Here is an 8,072-nt window from a genome sequence, read left to right as displayed (position 1 = left end):
GATGCGGCCTTTAGCGACGAAAATTTTCGCCGCTAAAAGTCTCATCCATGATTTTTAGCTGCGAAAATTTTCGTCGCTAAAAATTTCGTCGCTAAAAGTACACTTTTGGCGACGAAAAACTATTTCGTCACTAAAAGTGTACTTTTAGCGACGAAAATGTGTTTCGTCGCTAAAAATTTCGTCGCTAAAAACCCTCTTTCTTGTAGTGACTATCGAGGTAATCCCATACCTCGTCAACATCTTTATTAATGAACTCTCCATTACACATTGTCTCGACCATTTGGCACATGGAAGATGTCAGTCCATCATAGAAAAAAAATTATAATGCGCCACGTTTCAAATCCGTGTTGTGGGCATGAACTGACCAAATCTTTGAACCTTTCCCAACATTGGAAGAATGTTTCATCTTCCTTTTGGGCAAAGTTCATGATTGCTTTTCTGAGGGTAATCGTTTTATGATGTGGGAAGAATTTTTTTATGAATTCCCTCTGCATGTCGTTCCATGTGCCAATGGATCTAGGACACAGTGAATGTAACCACGTCTTAGCTTTCTCTTTTAAGGAAAAAGGAAAGAGTTTCAGCCTAATTATATCCTCAGATACATTACGAAAACATAATGTAGCTATAATCTCATCAAACTCTTTCAAATGTAAATATGGACTCTCTGATTCAAGTCCATGAAATTTGGGAAGGAGTTGGATAACTCCTGGCTTGATGTCCATTTGTCCTGTGTTTTTAGGAAAAATTATACATGAGGGCGTACTCACTCCCACCGGTTGTAGATAATCTCGTAAAGTACAAGGCGAGGGTGCCTGATGCACCTCATTCTCATCTTGGGTATCCTCCACCCTGGGTGGAAGTAGAGGAGGTTGGTCTTCAGCCATAACTTCAATTAACTCAGGGGATTTCGAGTGGTGCCTAGTCCTGCGATGGATAGTCAACCTCTCAACCAATCCTCCTTCAGTCAAGAGACGTCGAGTGTTGTCACGGGCCCACTTGGGCATGAAACACTCGCAGCCCTCAATCAAATTCGAACGGAAAGAAATTACCAACTTGAAGTCCCTAAGTTAAAGACCTGCAAAAGAAAACAAACTAGTCAGTTTCTAAAAGAAGAAAAGTCTAAACTAGAAAGTAAATTACTAAAAGAGAACTGAAAAATAGAAAGTAGAGAGAAAGCTTACTGAATTAGAAATTTCTACCTTAAAAAGCCTACACAATAAGAAAGTTAGTTTCTAAAAAGGAAAGTACCAGAATTAGAGAGTTTCTAAAAATGAAGGAAAGATGAGTTAGTTTCTAAAATTAGAAAGAATCTCTAAAGAAGGAAATAACTAACCTAGTTTCTAAACAAAAGAGGCAAGTTTCTAAAAATAAACTAGTTCCTAAAAATAGAAAAATACTAGAAAATAGAAAATTTCTAAAATTAAAAGACAGCTTAGAATAAGAAAATTTTTAAAACTCAAATAATAATTCTAAAAATAGAAAATGTCGAGGAATTAGAAAGGGATTACCAATTTAGAAGTTATTTCAGGATCCTACAAAACAGGAAAACAGGTTAGTTTCTAAAAATAACATAAAAACCTTTAACCTAATTCTAAAACTAATTAATTTTAGAAAAACGTAGCCGTCAATCCCTGGCATCGGCGCCAAAAACTTGTTCACTCCCCAAGTATAGGGTTGTGATGTAGTAATAAACTCGGTAAGACCGAGGTCGAATCCAAAGGGACTGATACCTGTACGTTATCTGAAACCAAGTAGAACTAGAACTAGACTAAGATGTGATCTAAACCAAATAGAATTTAAGGAATAATTTGTGGAATAACTTAAGGAATTCAAAGGAAGGAAACTAGGGATTCAGAGGATCCACTTGCAGAGATCAGAGAGATATTATGCGTGCTTCAAAAATCATGGAAATCAACTGGACTTCCTTTGATATAGTTTTCAAGAGATGAAAGGTATATGAATTAGAATGGATTCCATCACCAAACCATGCCCAGGAGACAAAGTAAACAACAAAATTAAACTAATTCCCAACCAACCAATAATGTATGAAGATCAGGAAGGGTACTGTCATCCGACTATGCCCATGGAACAATGATGAACAACAGGGCTTCCTGACTTCATAAACATGAAAGGAGGAAGGAAATATTCAAAGCCATTGCAAACCCATTGTAATTTCAGTCACAACAGACCATTAAAGACTAAAAATATTCCTTCGATAATCAACTAAAATCAAATTTAATTCATAAATTTAATAGTTAAATCAAGGCATAAAAATAGAGTCTTCCATCTCACTACAAGCTTCACCTCTTAGCCCTAGCTAAGAGGTTTAACCTAGCATGATCATGCTAGAACCCTTTAGATAAAGTAAATAAATAGAAAAAGAAATAGAAAAGAACAAGAAGGAAAGAGAAGAACAGATATCACTTCCTCCAGCCTCACGTCCAGCAGCCAAAATCTTCTCTTTTTCTTCCTTGCTCACAGCTCCACTCGTCCAAGATTTAGATCCCGGTTGATCGATCCCCCTCTCCCTCTTTCTTCTCTCTCTTTATAGGTGCCAGGGGCTGTGCAGGAGAGGCCTGGCCGGATTGCGAAATCCTTCGCGGCAGATTCCTTGCGGAACTCTGCTCCTGCAACAGGAAACGCTTAACTGATTACGTTTGGACTCAGTTTGAGAGGAGTCTTCCCCTCTTTGAAATCTGTCAGCGTGGCGAGTATAAGCACCCCTTTTATGATCAAATGGACGGTTTGGATCGATGATCCGTTCACGGACGGTGGCCCACAACTTCCGATTTTCCTGGACACGCGTAAGGCTTACGTGGACGCACTGACGTGTTCGCTGGGACCCGTGGTGATGTTTCTAATGAAATCCACCCCATCCATCAGATTCCTCTCGATTTCTTGGCTAGAATGGGCTAGTTTTTGTCGATTTTTGGCGTGGTCCACAGATATTTTTCTTCCACCGTTCATCTTACGTTTGGACAGCTGAAATCATCTCTCCATTGTCTTCTGGAATTCCGCCTCCTAGGCGATGGTTATGCCTATACTCTGGAGTGAATGATCGGTCCGGATTTAACATCTGGAGAGCGAATGGGGCCCACTGTTGAAAGATGGACAGACAGCGTCCTTCCGCTGTTACTGCGAAAGAAGAAGACGTGTCAGAGTCGGGTTGACCAGACCGGCTGGTCCGGTGCAGCTCACGTGCGTGTGCACTATATGCACGTCCAACTCGTTTGGAGTCCATGATGATGGATCCAGGAAATCCGCTCCGTTCATCCGTCTTGTCTCCTCAGATAATGGGTTGAGACCAAATTTTAAGCATATCCAGATCTCAGGTGGGCCCAAAATCAATGGTTTATGGGCTGATCTGAGCGTTGGGCCACTTCCAGAGGGATCCAATGGCTAAAATTTGACGTGTACGGTTATTTTTTGGTCCTCGAGCCATGAATAAAGTTTTGAGCCGAACAGATGATAGAAACCCATGACTTTCAGGCCGCTTGAGCTTCAGTTTCTCAATTTTCGCGGATCCCTGGCATGTAATTCCGTCGATCTTGGTCTCCTGGGGTCCGTCCCTTACCTTGATGATTCTGGAGTGTTAAATCCATGCTTTTAGTACCGTTTCCCAGTCCAGGCTCGTAAATACGCCCTGTATCACAAACATGATTAAATTAGCCATTAAACGGAATTATTCTTGTAGATCCAAGTAATAACTGAGGTCTAATATGTAATATTTGACCCTCAACATTAGGTTAAGGTTTAAGTTTAGGTTTTGGTTATATGTTATAGGTTATAGCTTTAAGGAATTAAGTATAGGTTAAGGTTTAGGTTTAGGAAATTGGGTTCAGGTTCGGGATCGGGTTTAGGTTTGGGTTTTCAAGTTTAGGTTTAGGTTTAGGTTAGGGAGTTGAGATTAGGATTAGGTGTATGTTTATGTTTAGGGATTTGAGAATACATTTAGGTTTTAGGTTTAGGTTTAGGTTTTAGTTTATAGGTTTAGGTTATAGGATAAGGTTAGGTTATAAGTTAAGGTTTAGGTTTAGGTTAAGGTTTAGGTTAAGGTTATAGGTTTTGGGATTTGAGAATAGGTTTAGGTTAAGGTTATAAGTTTAGGATTAGGTGTAGGTTTAAGTTTAGGAATTTGAGAATATGTTAAGGTTTAGGTATAGGAAATCAGGTTCGGGTTTGAGATCGGGTTTACGTTTGGGTTTTAGGTTTAGGCTAAGGATTTAGGGATTCAGATTCGGGTTCGGGATCGGGTTTAGGTTTAGGTTCGGGTTTTACATTTAGGTTAAGGTTATAGGTTTAGGTTTAGGTTATAAGTGTAGGTTATAGGTTTAGGTTTAGGTTAGGTTATACGTTACGGTTTAGGGAATTGAGAATAGGTTAAGGTTTAGGTTTAGGAAATCGGGTTCGGGTTCGGGTTCGGATTCGGGTTTAAGTTTGGGTTTTCAAGTTTAGGTTTAGGTTGAGGAGTTAAGATTAATATTAGGTGTAGGTTTAGGTTTAGGGATTTGAGAATACATTTAGGTTTTAGGTTTAGGTTTAGGTTATAGGTTATAGCTTTAGAGAATTGAGAATAGGTTAAGGTTTAGGTTTAGGAAATCGGGATCGGGTATAGGTTTGGGTTTTCAAGTTTAGGTTTAGGTTAAGGAGTTAAGATTAAGATTAGGTGTAGGTTTAGGTTTAAGGATTTGAGAATACATTTAGGTTTTATGTTTAGGTTTAAGTTTAGGTTTAGGTTTTAGGTTATAGGCTTAGGTTTAGGTTATCAATGTAGGCTATAGGTTTAGGTTTAAGTTAGGTTATAGGTTAAGGTTTAGGGAATTGAGTTTAAGTTATAGGTTTAGGTTATAGGTTAAGGTTTAGGTTTAGGTTAAGGTTTAGGTTTAGGTTTTGGGATTTGAGAATAGGTTTAGGTTAAGGTTATAAGTTTAGGTTTAGGAAATCGGGTTTAGGTTCGGGTATAGGTTTAGGTTTTCAAGTTTAGGTTTAGGTTTAGTTTAGGGAGTTAAGATTAGGATTAGGTATAGGTTTAGGTTTAGGGATTTGAGAATACGTTAAGGTTTATGTTTAGGAAATTAGATTCGGGTTCGAGATCGGGTTTACGTTTGGGTTTTAGGTTAAGGGTGTGGTCCTTGCAAATACAGATATAAACACGGCCTGTCCAAATGGCCAGGCCCTTCCAATGTTGTCCATAGGAAATGGACAACTTCATCATGGTCATAATAGCGGTTCCCACCTTTCAAGGACCCCCACTCATTCGGATAGCTCCGACGCACATTCGGGTCTGCTCCATTAATTTCGAGCAAATACATAAACACGGCCTGTCCAAATGGTCAGGCCCCTCCAATACTGTCTATAGGAAATAGACAGCTTCGTCATGGTCATAACAGTGATTCCCACCTTCCAGGGACCCCCGCTCATCCGGATAGCTCCGACACACATCCGGGTCTGCTCCATTAATTTTGAGCAAATATATAAACACGGCCTGTCCCCGAGATCCACCAAATTTGTCTGATCTAGGGATCCAAAGAAGGCGGATACTATAATTTAGTTCATAGTTTCAGCCATCTGAAACGCTGAAATCACACACACTAACATAATCTAGAAAGGAAATTTCTTTCACTGAAATATACCCACAAAAGTAAATGGCATTCTTGATTTTCAACTAGAAAGCACAAAATATGAACTGGAACATGAGAGCAGAGAAGTGTTGACTCACTTGTTCACTTTAACCCAAGTAACTTTTAGTGTTTCCTTCTTTTCATCAAGCTCTTCAATCACCTTCTTGATTTTTGACTTATCATTCTAAGCAAGAGAAGAATATAGTAAACAAACAACTTCAGACATAAACAAATTCAATTTTTTTTAAAAAAAAAATAAAAATAAACATGAGATCCTTTACAGGCTAAGAAATACAACAATATACCTCAATGATATTTTTCTTGGATAATGAGTCATTGTATTAATCTTCAGCTTTCTCGAACATTGCCATAACTTTTTTGTTGACCCTCTTCTCAAGGCTGAAAACAATCAATCAGATTAACTGAGATGTATGTCCATTAACCTTCTTCTTTCAAAAAAAATACAAAACCAAACATCAATTAGGTGTTGAATTATACTATTTCATTGTCATGGAAAAGAAAACAAAGAAGTACAGGAAACAACACAACAAGTAATCTAATCACACACCCAGATTGTTCAACTTGAAGTTTCTCAAGCTCCTCCCTTGATTTACAAGGATCACGAGATGAGAAGTCATAATCTGTCCCACTTTTTCCAAATAATTGTTTCTCAGCTGCAATCCAACTATGCCTTTCTAGTAGTTTATCTACCTTCATGGAGCAATCTTTCTGTTCCATCTCCATTCGCTTAATCTATGTGAATGGGAAAGAGTGGGTTTCTACCAAGAACACATACACAATTTCATAGATCAAGCAAGTTAAATAAAATAGGAATAGAATAACCACTACAGGTACCTCATTTTTCAATTTTTTTCTCTCAACATTTGCATCACTAATTTTATGTTGAAGCTCTTGAATGACTGCGTCCTTCTCCATAATAAGCCTCTCTCTTTCATTTTCAAAGTCATAAATCCTTTCACAATTGAATGCATCAAAATTTTAAAATAAATATGTGCAAGAATACACCAATTACAATGAGAAGTGTGTGCTAGAATGCACCTTGTTGTCTATTGAAGATGGAATTGAATCAGTCTTGTTTTTGTTAGGATTGCTTTTGCCTACGTTGATGCTCAAATGCGAGACACATCCCATGGAAATATCTGCAGTTCCAAATCAAACCTATAAATCAACAGCAAAATAGAAGTACAGTTTGGGTATTATCGCACAAGTGAGCAATGTACATACTAGCTGATTTATCCATGAATTCAGGCTTCACTGTAGAAAAACGAGATAAAGCTAAAAAACTACCAACTAATTAATGTACATATCGGTTGATTTATCTAGTTATTCGATGTTTTAAGTGGAAATGAACTAACCTTGAGAGCTTTTTACCTCATTAGTTATTCATTGTTTTAAGTGGAAATAAAAACTACCAACTGATCAATGTACATACCGGCTGATATAAATCACCATGACTTGAGGAAGTTTAGGGAAAGATCGAGAAAAGCAGATAGTATAGTCCCTGAACCATGTAATGCTTATTAAAGAGAAACAGGAAAAGGCTTTCTCACCGCCATATCTCCCAAGGATTTATTGCATATTGGACAGGTGTAGTGACTACATGTGTGCACCTGAACACAATGCAAAAGGAGAATAGGAGTTGAGTTCATGCATCATACTCCACTTCCTAATAAATGGGAAAAAGGAAAGAACAAGGTGGAAACTCACACATAATGCAATTTAAAATCAAAGCAAAGAAGAGATGGGCCGACCTGAAAACAAGCTGAATGCATGAAATGGCCACATGGAAGGGCTCTAATTGATGCACTTGAAGTGACAAGAAATCATAACATATGGGGCAATTAGTCTCCAGACCTTTCTCCCGGCAAATGTGCTCGACTAACTTCATCCTTAGGCAACAATTACTTGTCATGCATTGAAAGAAGTAAGCACCAAGTCCCTTTCCAAGGCGGCATAAGTTGCAGAATGGGTAATGGTACACTGTCCTGAAGAAATAAAGAAAAAGGAGGGAACGCATTTAGACAACCACTTCAAAATCATTCCATTAAAAAAGGAATCACAGCATCAATCTGCCATATTCTCTACCACAAAATATAACTTAGGTTTATACCATGTTCATAACTAGGAGATATGCTGATAATATTATTTCAAAGTAGCATCAAGTTTTTGAGGGAGGGACCATTATTACCTAAACCATTTACACATGTCAGCAACAAGGGAAATGAAAAGATCAAATAGAATTTTAAGATGATGTAAACAATATTTCATCCCAATTACATAACTAGAATACAAGACCAATAAGCAAACCTTTACAAGCCCATTCTTGTGATAAACATTGAATCCTTGAACATCAATACGATGCTTTGCATCTTTTACAAAGCCAATTGTCACCTCAACAAACATCTAATACCACAACAGATTGAAAGTGTT

The 8,072-nt window shown here is 37.9% G+C and overlaps 1 non-coding gene across 1 annotated transcript; it reads left to right on the top strand.

Annotated features, from left to right (window-relative positions):
- Nucleotides 1-339: 339 nt before the first annotated feature.
- On the top strand, nucleotides 340-446 carry LOC131250191 (small nucleolar RNA R71). The gene has a single exon (XR_009173120.1). It is a non-coding gene; the product is annotated as a small nucleolar RNA R71 (small nucleolar RNA).
- The last annotated feature ends 7,626 nt before the right edge of the window (nucleotides 447-8,072 follow it).

The sequence above is a fragment of the Magnolia sinica genome, chromosome 6 (assembly GCF_029962835.1).
Source record: "Magnolia sinica isolate HGM2019 chromosome 6, MsV1, whole genome shotgun sequence".
Taxonomy (NCBI): domain Eukaryota; kingdom Viridiplantae; phylum Streptophyta; class Magnoliopsida; order Magnoliales; family Magnoliaceae; genus Magnolia; species Magnolia sinica.
The sequence above is the reverse complement of the archived record's forward strand: the minus strand, read 5'-3'. Positions and strand labels throughout refer to the sequence as shown.